Source organism: Rhincodon typus, chromosome 4 (genome assembly GCF_021869965.1).
Source record: "Rhincodon typus isolate 14 chromosome 4, sRhiTyp1.1, whole genome shotgun sequence".
In the NCBI taxonomy this organism is placed as follows: Eukaryota; Metazoa; Chordata; class Chondrichthyes; order Orectolobiformes; family Rhincodontidae; genus Rhincodon; species Rhincodon typus.
In genome coordinates, this window is record NC_063335.1 from 106,886,675 (window position 1) to 106,899,084 (window position 12,410).

The following is a 12,410-nucleotide window of genomic DNA, read 5'->3' on the forward strand; positions in this document are numbered from 1 at the left end:
AAGAAATAACTATGACTCAAATTCCATGTCATTCCCCCTTGTCTCATACAGGAAGAAATCAAGTATTTTCCTTTGTAACAGCAGAGCAGTAATTAGAAACTCTGTGTATGTCAAACCTCTTAACTACCACTGGGTTACACTGATAAGCAATTCACTGGCCAAGTTCTAGAAAAAAAAGGATCATTTTGTCTTTTTCTTAAAAATAAACTGGGAAAGTATGAATAAAATGAAGTTAGATGCGGCCATGAAGAGAAGGAAGTGACTGCTGCACAGTGTTTGTGGATCCTAGTTTAGTAGAATATGAAGCACTTATTTAAAAACCACAGGTTGGAAGGTATAAGCTTACTGATTGAACTTAGAAAGAAACTTGATATAATTAGAGTTCAGTGATGTTTTCTTTCTTGGGGAAGTTAGATATGGTAACGATGTTTTTGTTGATAGTTGTTACATGACTTTTTTATATTTATATACTCATGAACTTTATATTACATGCAAAATGCTTTCCTCGCCGATTGAAGGTATTTAAATAAATTGTTTTTTTTATCCATATCAACAACGTGATGAAAATCTGAGGTAATATTCTGTAGTTGCAGTCCCTTGAGCATAATTAGCTTTCCCTTATGTAAGTTGGCTCAAAGCTTTTAAACAAAATTGTATTTAATGTTTCCATTTGGAAAAAATAAATCTATATTGCCATCAGCATTTGTGAATATGTACTGTGCTTAGCCCATTATTAACCCAATGGTTGGAAAAGTATTGGAGACAGATGTGCAAAAAAGCAAATAAGAATGTGTTAAGAATAACCAAGCACTATGTCCAAGCAAGCTACATTCACTGGAAAAGTAAATTGAAAGGTGACATACATATTCCATTCTCCACCCTTGCATGCTCAAAGTCTAAAATGTTTTAATCACCAGATTCTGAAGAAAGGAACCCAGAACATGTTTGAATGCAGTATTGCAGGGCACCTGCCCAGGGATAATATTGCATTTTCTAAGTTGTATTTTACCAGGTTGAATTTCTTAATTTTGCAGTGCTGGTCTGGATAGTTCGTTAGGCTTTTGAAAGAGGAAAATAGCTTTTGAAATAAAGCGTATCAAATATTCAGTCCTATACATGGTGTCTCTTATACAATAATTTACAGATTGATATTATGGTTCCATGGGGAAACCATTAACCAAAATAATCAAATTTACTGAATGACCATGTTTCACGTTTTGTAGTTTTTATTTTAGCACAAACCAGAGCCAAGGTAAGTTATATATGAATCAATGAATAAAAGTATACAAAATGTTTCACTGTAAATAGTTGGTACAGCAGAGGCTTTTTTGTAACGACAAGCCTTTGCACCACTCCTAACATGAATGTGGTCACATGCAGCTACTCATTTCCACAATATGTTGTTGATTATTCATACGGGATAAGTCAATAGTGCTTTGAATTTCATGTATACAACTATCATAAAGTTCTATGAATCCTCTTTTCCTTGGGTCACAACAGTCCTGGTGGTACAGGTTTCCAGAGTTTTGTTTAGCCAACCAACCACTGACAGGATGACATAGGTATAGGCATTGGGTGGAGAGCTGTGAGATGTTAGAAGAAATTAACATCTAGAAAGAGGAGGTATGAGTGGGTTTAGTAACCTTAAAAGTGGATAAATCCACAATCCACACGAGATGCATTCTACACTGTTCAGGGAGGCAAGGCAAGAGATATCTTTATGATAATTTTTAAAACCTCTCTGCCCACAGCTGAGGTGCCAGAGGCCTAGAGTACTGCTAACGTTGTCTTATCATTAAAAAAATGGTGAGTAAAGGATAGACCAGTCATTCTAAACTCCAATGTGGGAAAGTTATTAGAAGGAATCCTGAGGGACAGAATGTACCTTCAGTTAGAGACACTGTTTAATCAAGTATAGTCAGCATGGAATTGTTAAGGGAAGGTTGTGTTTGACAAGTATTGTTGAGTATTTTGAGGTAAGCAGGAATGGTGATAAGTTAAATTTGATGTGGTTTAGATGGGCTTTAAGCATGGTTTTTGAGGCCCCTCATGGCAGACTGGTCAAAGGTAAGAGCCCATAGGATTCAAGGCAAAGTGGCATGTTTGATCTAAAATTGGTTGAGAGTCAGGAAGCAGAGGGTGATGGTTGAGGGATATTTCTGTGACTGGAAGTCAGGTTCCAGTGGAGTTCCAGAGGGCTTGGTGCTGGGCCCCTTGTTGTTTGTGTCCATTAATGATTTGGAAATGGATGACTGGGTATGATCAAGCAGTGTATGGATGCACAAAAATTGGTAGGGTGCAAAATAGCACAAACTGCAGGAGGAAAATCAATGGACTTGTCAGGTGGCTAGAGAAGAGGCAAATGGAATTCAACTTGGAAGTTGTGAGGGAATGCACTTGGGGAGGACTTGGGGTAAATTGTGAGGGAATGCATTTGGGGAGGACTAAAAGGCAAGGGGTTACACTGCGAATGGTGGGACCCTGGAAATTACTGAAAATCAGAAGTACCTTGGTGTTATATCCACAGATCCCTGAAAGTAGCAGGGCTAAGGTAGATAAGTGTGTAAGGAAGCATATGGAATATTTGCCTTTATTAACTGAGACATGGAATACAAGAGCTGGTTATGCTGGAACAGTATAAAAAGTTGGTTAGAGCAACAATTAGTGTACAGTGTGTAGTCTGGTCTCCACATGATATGAAAAATGTGATTGCATTAGAGAGATTGTAGGGGAGATTTACAAGGATACTGCCTAGGCTGGAGGGTCTGAACTATAAAATAAAAATGGACATGTTGGGTTGTTTTCCTTGGAGCAGCAAAGGTTGAGAGGGGACCCAATTACAATAGGTATGGATAGGGTGGGTCGTGATACACTTTTACAATTTGTAGAGGGATTAATAACCAGAGTGCACAGATTTAAGACAAGAGGTAGAAGGCTAAGAGGACAGTTTAGATTTTTTTTCACCCAGAGGGTAGTAGGAGTCTAGAACTTTGCCTGTGAGTGGGTGAGTCAGAAGCTCTTGTAATATTTCAGCTATTTTTAACTATTTGCTGTGTTGCCATAACCTCCAGAGCTATGGAAAATCGGATTAGTGTAGTCAGACCTTTGGTAGCCAATGTAGACTCTTTGGGCCAAATGGCATCTTTCTGTACTGTAAATGTCTGTGAAACACCGAGGTTCAATTTTGGCTTGTTCTCTGAAATCACCCAGCTCTTTAGTATCTCCAAATTATCCACACCGGTTTCAATGTTTCAGAAGATTTTAGATAGATGGCCTCCAAGACCGCTTGTCTTCTTTTCTGCCAAACAGGAAATTCGCTTCCAGAAAGTGATTTGCTACTTTTCCTCACAAGAATTATCTGTGTTCTTTTGATCTTTGCTTGCTCGGTCCTTGTGTTTGCTTGTGTGCACTAACTGCCTTCAGATCCTCTGCTGTGACTGCTAGCCTCACAGCTTCTGATCTTAACATTTTCCCTGTTGGCACTGCCTCCAGGTCAGGGGTCACCAGATCACATGGACCAGTATTTCATGCTTTCTATTTTATCCCTTTATAACAGAGATAAACTCATAAAAATCATTTTAAATTCTTATGTTAAACTTTATTTTATTTAAAGATTAAGTAATTAAAGATACCACCATTGCAATTAATGGAATCATATTCAATTATTAAATGAATCTGCCTCACAAAAACTAGTGTATTCATTGTAAGAAGATTATATGGATCACTAGCATCCTATGGGAAAGGGAATGTGCTATTCTTTCTCGTTTGCTTCAAATGAGACTCCAGATCCACAGCAATGTCTCATAGTAGACCCATAATTGCCCTCTGAGTTAACATAGCAACCATTCAGTTGTATAGGCCTTAAATGCTGCCCCTCTCGGGATGATGGTATCCTGAAAATGAACAAAACAAAGTGAGGATGAGGACTGTGAGCATTATGGATGGAGACAGGGAGAGTGTTCAGGTAAGGAGTGCAGATCTCCCTGGTCATTAAGCCAATTATGGAATTATTTACGAAGTAAGAGCAGGAGCAGAAACATTTCTGGCGGTGATGCCAGGACACTGTATTTTCATGACTGGGCTGAGGCATGCAGGCATTCCCTGAATGGACAATGTTTATGGAGACTTTCTTAGAATTGTGGCTGAGGACATAAAGTTCCTGGCATTGAAGCTGAATGGACGAATAGCTTCAGTTCTCTAAATATAAAGATCCTGGATGCACTATTATCAATGTGCTATGAAATTTGACTTACGTGGACTTATAAATAGAAATGCTGCTTTTAGTTCAGATTACTGATATTTGCTTTTTTGTCTGAAGTATCATGATCTATGTTTTATTTTAAAGATAAGGGTGGCATGCTGGCTCAATGGTTAGACTTGCTGCCTCACTGCACCAAGGACACAGGTTTGATTCCAGCCTTGGGTGACTGTCTGTGTTGAGCTTGCATATTCTCCCTGTGTCTGTGTGGGTTTCTGCTGGGTGCTCCGGTTTCCTCCCAAAGAAGTGCAGGTTAGGGTGGATTGACTGTGCTAAATTTCCCCCTAGAGTCCAAGGATGTCCAGGTTAGGTGGATTAGCCATGGGAAATGCAGGGTTGTGGGGATTGGGTAGGGGGCTGGGTCTAGGTGGGATGTTCTTCAAAAGCTCACTGCAGACTCAATAGGCCAAATGGACTCTATGTGCACTGTGGTGCTTCTTTGATTGTAATGAGTAGTGTTTCTTTAGTGTCTTTCATGCCCTCAGGACATCTCACTATATTTGCAGCCAATTATATATTCTTAAAGTGTAGTCATTGTGTAAGAATTGAGACAGCCAATTTGTTTGCAGTAAACTCTCAGTTACTTAGTTAACATTTTGCATCTTTCCCTCTCCACACATGCTGCCAGACTTATTGAGTTTCTCCAGCATTCTCTGTGTTTGTTTCAGATTTCCAGCATCTACATTATTTCATACAGTTACTTGTTTTGTTGCAATATTCATTAAAGGATAACTGTTGCTCTGGGGACCTTAGTTCGAATCCTGCCACTCCAAATGGTGGAATTTGTATTCAATAAAAAATTTGGAGTTAAGTGTCTAATGATGACCATGAATTTATTGCTGATTGTCATAAAAACCCAACTGGTTCACTGATGTCTTTGGGGAGAGATCTGGTCTGATCTCCATGTGACTCCAGACCCACAGCAATGTGATTGATTTGTAACTGCCCTCTATTCAATTAGGGATGGACATGAATGCTGGTCCAGCCAGCAATGCCCTCATCCTGTGAATGAATGGGAAGAAGAGGGCATAGTAGATAAGTCCTTTGCTTTTTGAAATGGCATGTTAAGGATTCATACATCCACCTCATTGGGCTGATGGGGATTAAGTTTAATATCTCATCTGAAAGATGGCTCCTTCTGCAGCACTCCTTTAGTACTGCATTTTACACTCTAGTCGTTCTAATCTAGACGTAAAATATCCAACCTTTTAAGAAGGTATTGCCAACTTCCTTTGCTGTCTGTTGGAACAAGTAAAGTTCATTAATGTATACTTTCTGGTGTTCTTATTTTTAGAGAGCAATTTGGTCACCTTCACATGTTCACGAACAGGCAATGATTGTTTCTATGCTCTCGTGGATTGAGATCCACCACTCAAGGAGACATACGGGTAGTTCTCCTATAACGCGATAGTTGCTTTCTTGTGTGACCTCGTACTATAAAACATCGTGTTATAGAGAAATCGCTATAGAAAATTGCAATACCTGTACAGCAGAAAGTTTGCATGATCCAAACAGCATCCACTATTCATCCACCGCGTTACAACCAATGCACATTAAAGAAACACACATTATAGCAGAACTACCTGTACCATAGAAACAATTATTATGGCTCACTGCAAAAAGCCAGTGTGACTGATTATAATATATTACCCCTTAGTTGTGAAATGTGACTTGTTACTTGTCAGATTTGGCAATATAAGATTTCAAAATTATTTTCAAAATGTATTTTAAATGATTTGATTAGCTACTTATTTATTGGTAGTTACTTGTTTGCTCATTTCTGCAATGACCTTTGTTTTACTACTTACTGATTTACTTGGTTCTGTGCCTATTCAATTGTATTTTATTTGGTTTAAATATTATCTATGGTTTTTAAAGATTTAGTAAGTCCAGGTTCTGATGTGATGTTACATTATCTGTGAAGCAGCACTGGCAGCATTGAGAGAGAGAGAGACAGCGAGTGAGAGAAACAGAGTGAAGATATTAAATCCAACATGACTTCTTCATCATGGCTGGTCTAATTGTAGCCTGATCTCTACTTCCCTGCCTACCCCCTATAACTCTTGACTCCCTTCTTGATCAATAGTTTGTCTAGCTCAGCCTTGAATGTTTTCAAAGTCCTAGCCTCTACTGTTCTCTGTGGAAGAGAATGCTAAAGATTAATAACCCCCTGAGAGAAGAAATTCCTCCTTCTATGAGACATAGGAGCAGAAGTAGACCATTCAGCCCATTGAGTTTGCTCCTTCTCTCCCTGTTATTTTTAAACCCATAATTCTAGATTCACCCACATAAGGAAATATCCTCTCAGCATCTAAACTGCTAAGCCGTCTCAAAATTTTGCATGTTTCAACAACATCACCTTTCATTGCTCTGAGCTCCAGGGAGTATAAACCCATCAAAACACAACTTCTTTAAGCCAGGAATTAGCCTATTTAACCTCACCTGAACTGCTTCCAATACATTCTGCACGCTCCATTTAAATAAAATTTCTGTTCTTTTTAGTTCCTCACGTCAAAGCATTCTTTCTGTCCAGATTCTATCAACACTTTATTTTTATTTAATCCAAGATTTTACTGAATAGTAGGCCTCACATTTCCCATATACTGTTCCATTTCTCAATTTTTTTCCCATTCAATTAACCTGTGTATATCCTGTTCCAGGCTGCGAATCCTTGTCACAGTTTGCTTTCCTACCCCTTCCCTTAGTATCACCAGCAAATTTGCCTGCATATAGTCAGTCCATTCACGTCACTACAGGGACCATAAATATTTGAATGGACGCTCAGATTCTCAATTTTGGCAGTTGCTAGGACACTTTTAAAACTTAAACAGTTGCAACAGTATCTTGTCACAAATGAGTAAAGTACCTTAACTACCACAACTGCTTTTCTTAATAAAGAAAACACTTAGTTAATTCCGGATTGAGCTGTTTTGAAAGCCTTATGACAGACTTCGCAAGAGAGTCAAGACCCCAAGTGGGGTTGTGAGCTGTGAGTTTGGGGTCACGAGATCCAAGGCAGTAATAGCTACCATGGAATTTAGATTAAGTTACAATGACCATGCCCTCCTTTAACAGTCCCTCACTGTCTCAGCTGTCGCTAAAGAAATCATGATTATTTTCAAGCCTTGAAATAGGATAACAGTGGGAAAAGGTTTGGAAGCGCTGCTTTATAGATTTAACTATTTATCATGCAGCAATAACTACTCTGATTTATGAAAAGTCTAAAGTGTTCCTAACAGATTTTATTGATTGTGCATTTATTTATTAGTGGCTGACTGCTTTCCAAATTGATAATTCTCTTTCTAGCTAATTAATTAAAATGGTGCTGCCAGTTCAAAGATGAAAGATTATCGGGAGTATATAGGAATGTGGAACTAATGTAAAATCAGATCAGCCTGATTCAGATTCTACTGAATGGCAGAGTGGCCTCCTCTTGTTCCTTGTTTTGTTCAGGGTTACAACTCAGAAGAACTTTTAAAAATTCACTAAAGCATGTAGCAAAGATGTAACGCAAATTTGTGTGGCATGTAAGGTAAGAGAGTATTTTTGCTCCATAACTTTCTTAATTGGCATTTTTAGCTAAGAATTAAATTGGGAATTACAAAGCAATTCACAAGTATAATTTCCATGAGCTCATGTCTAGGGCGTTGCAGAAATATAGAATAGCCACCAGGGGTCAGTAGCGGATAGTTGTTACTCGGACATTTCGAGACTGAGCAGCAGAGATTTGATTTGCCCAGTATCAGGCTGCTGTGTACAAGGGATTTTTTTTGTGTGTGTTTCAGAAAGCCAAGGCTAGTTAAGTAGGAAGCAACCTTTTTAAATTAATGACCCTCGTTATAATTAATCCTTTTCATTTAAAAATATTGTGAATGTAAAGTACCAGAAGTCAAGATTGGAATTAATAAAAATGCTCAACAGGATTTAGTTTTATTCATTCTCAGGATGTGTGAACACCAGCAAGGCCAATATTATTTCCCATACCTCAAGTGCCCTTAAGAAGGTGGTAGTGAGCCATCTTCTTGAACTGGGATGGTCCATTGATTCACTCACAGCAATAGTAAGGGAATGAAGGAACAGTGATAGAGATGCAAGTCAAGATGGTGTACGGTTTTATTGGAGAACTTGCAGGTGGTGATGTTCTCATACACTTGTCTTTTATTTTATATGGGTATAGCATACAGGTTTTCATAGAATCCCTTCAGTGTGGAAACAGCCCATTCGGCCCAACACATCCACACCATCCCTCCGAAGAGCATCCCACCCAGACCCATTCCCTTACCCCTGCATTTTCCCATATCTAACCCACCTAACCTAAACATCCCTGGGCACTATGGGCAATTTCCCATGGCCAATCCACCTAACCTGCACATCTTTGGACTGTGGGAGGAAACCAGAGCACACCCATGCAGACCCAGGGAGAATGTGCAAACTCCGCACAGACAGTCAACCGAGGCTGGAATTGAATCCAGGTCCCTGGCACTGTGAGGCAGCAGCACTAACCACTGAGCCACCGTGCTGCCCTTTTGGGAGGTGCTGTTGAAGGAGCTTTAGCAAGCTGCAGGGCACCTTGTAGATGGCACTCGCTGCTGATGCTGTGGAAAAAGTGAAAGTTTAAAGTGGTGGCACACGATGGAAATTTAGATAGTGTCAAGACTCTTGATGTTGTTAGTGCACATCCATCCAGACAAGTGAAACACTTACAGAAAACCAAGAACTGCTGGAAATCTGAAACAAAAACAGAAGTTGCTGGAGAAACTCAGCACGTCTGGCAGCATCTGTGGAGATCCAATGCCGGGATCCGAAATGTTAACTCTGCTTTCTGCACACAGGTGCTGCCAGACCTGCTGAGTTTCTCCAGCAATTTCTGTTTTTATTGAATTGAAACAGTCTTGCTCCTTGTAAATGGTAAAAAAAGAAGACATTCAGAGAGAGGAGATGAGTTCCTTACCTGAGATTTCCCTGCTCTTGTAGCCACAATATTTACATGAATGCTCCAGTTCAGGTTCCGGTCAATGGTAGTCCCCTACGCTTGATCTTGACAGTGAGGGATTTGGTGGTATTAATGCCATTGATTGTCAAATGAAGATAGTTAGGTTGTTGGAGATGGCTGTTACCTGGCACTTGTGTGATGGTTAAACTGCTGAAAATGGTTTGACAGCATCTATATGTTCCAGTTTTATAGGATCCACTGTACATTTCCAACAGCTCTAGAGTAGATATATTAATGTTAGCATAGAATGATACTCCCTTTGTTCTGGGCAGTTATATCCAAAACATCCAAACTCAGAGAAACATCCTTCAGTGAAGCAATCTCACAATCCAATTATCCTTGATCCACTCCCTCCTCTCTGATCTTTGCCACTAAAAATTCCAAGAGCACCTACCTATGTGTAAGATAATGTGTGGAAACACACTATCGTTTCCATACTTCTCTTCAGATCCTACACCAGCTTGGCTTGTATGTGAAATTTTTCCGTCTTTGTTGCTGGATCAATAAACTGGGATCCTTTTCTGAAATTTTATTTTGGGAGCACTAGTATGTACAGACTTTCTCCTGGGATGATGGGACCGCCCTGCGAAGAGTGATTGGCAAACTGGGCCTGTATTCTCTAGAGTATTAGAGAATGAGAGGTGATCTTATTGAAACCTACAAAAGGGATAGACATGCAGGGTTTTTGTTTTTGTTTTCTTTATTCATTCACGCAATGCAGGGTTGATGCAGGTAAGTTTTTTGCCTGGTTAGGGATACTAGAACCAGAAGACACAATTTAAAAATAAAGCAGGTGTCACTTGGGATTTCAAAATGAGGAGAAATTGTTTTACTCAGAGCGTTGTGAAGCTTTGTGATTCTTTCCCACTGTGATAGCTCAGCTTTTGAGGATGATTCAGGTATAAGTTGATCGATTCTGATTCCCAATGATGTGCAGAGTTATGGGAGTGGAGTGTGTAAAAGGCTTTTGAAGCATTCGAATATTGAAAGGCAGAGCAGGCTAAAAGGCCTATGCCTTTTCCTGTGTTCTGTGTTACTGAAGTGAGGAAAATGTCATCATTCCAACAGTCGTGAATTCCCTACATAGAAGGCAGTGGAGGCCAAGTCACAAAATATATTCAAGAACTGACATAGATTTTGACAACATCAAGGGGTATGGGGAGCAAAGGGGAATATGGCATTGTGATAAATGATCGGCCATGATCGTATTGAACAGCAGAGCAGGTTTAAAGGGCTGAATGGCCTTCTCCTGCTCCTTGTTTCTACGTACTCCTATGTGTTGAATTGTTTTCAATCAATGAGAATGTTTAATAAACAGCAAATTGTAACAAATTGGCATTTATTACAATGAGGTTTGCTCATGGTATGGATACGACATGAGATTGAATGAAGTGAGTAGGGCACAGGGTGGTAGGACAGGAACATGGTTTGTCATGTTGGTACAATTGAGGCTTAAATGCAATAACGGGCCTTTGGTATGATTAGGAACAGGGATTGGGTTGGTGTGTATGGGGGTTATGGGAGATTGGTACAGGGCCATAGCTTGGCATGGAAGGTGTGGAGGAATATGGAGGTGGGTGTAGAGGAGCATACATTGGCATGGAGTTATGTATATTGGGAACAAGGGCATTAGATGGCATAGGGAGTAAGAGGAGGTATGGATGAGCATCAGCAGAACTTGGGGAGTGTGTGTGGGAGGGATCGAGTGTGAAAGGTGAGGGGAGGAGGGATGGTGCAAGGAGAGAGACCTGCATCCACAGAACCCAGACTCTGCTGTCAAACTGCATCACTCAGACGTCTCCAAGGGAACAGCGAAAGTCCCACCTCCCATTCTAGATTTTCCGGGTCATGGGCAAGAGATGACCTGCCCTTGATCTAGGAGTAAGAATCAGGGCCCAGGATGTACTATGTCTGTCAATCTCAGCGTTAAAAATTTCAATTTAGCCAACATTGACAGGTTACTTGTAATCTGGAACTCTCAATCCCTTTGCTTAATAAATATCTACCAATGTCAGTTTGGAAATTTTCTATTCTCTTAGCTTCTGAGAGGAGTGGTGAAGGGAGAACAGGGTGAATGAGCTCCAGATTTCCGTGACTTTTTTTTTTGGAAAAATGTGCTTCCTGTTTTCAATCCTAAAAGGACTCACTCTAACTTAAAGATTGGACGTGATAGATCGCAAGAAATATACTTTGCATTTTTCATCCAAACCTAGCAGTTTTATTTTAAGAATTATCCTTTTCTCTTTACCAGTCTCCAATCCTCACCTTTGCTTTGGAAGCTATTAATTGCATGTTGCTGTCCAGTTCTACAAACCCTGAATACCTTTCACTATCCTCCCCCTAAATGGCCATTAAATTGTGATGCTTAATGGAAAGATTGAAGCATGGGGTGGGGCGGAGGGGACAAGCAATGGATGAAGGGTATCATAACCGGACTCAAATATATTCTTACCCAAAGGTTCAGCAGGCATTAATGGTGTGAGCACTAGAATGCGGTCCTTTGCAAGTATTCCCCACTGCCCGAAACGTCAGCTTTCCTGCTCCTCTGATGCTGCTTGGCCTGCTGTGTTCATCCAGCTCTACACCTTGTTATCTCAGAAAACATTGTGTTCCCTCCCATCGTGTTTGCTAATTGCTGTGAACCAAACTCACAATCAGGCCTGAGAATTACAAGTGTTGCTGCTGGCTCTTTCACTTCTAAAAACTTCTGTGCAATGTGGATATTGCTGTCTAAACAGCATTTAACATCCATCTCTAACTACCCAGAAGAATCAGATGGTGAACCATCTTCTTGAATTGCAGACCATGGGGCTAGGTTCACTCACAGTGCTGTTTGGAAGGGATTTCCATGATATTGATCCCATGTCAGTGGAGGAATGCCTATATAGTTCCATGATGTGGAGGTGCAGGCGTTGGACTGGGGTGGACAAGGTCAAAAAGCATACGACACCGGGTTATAATCCAACAGGCTTATTTGAAAACACAAGCTTTCGAAGCCTCAATCCTCCTTCAGGTGTTCGTGAGAGAGTTAGTATCAGACACAGAATTTATAAATAAAAGATCAAACGGCCACACTATTGATGAGGATATATTTAACAAACCTGAGATGCTGTTAAATCTTTAATCAGTTGGAGGTTTTAATTGATTAATATGTATATG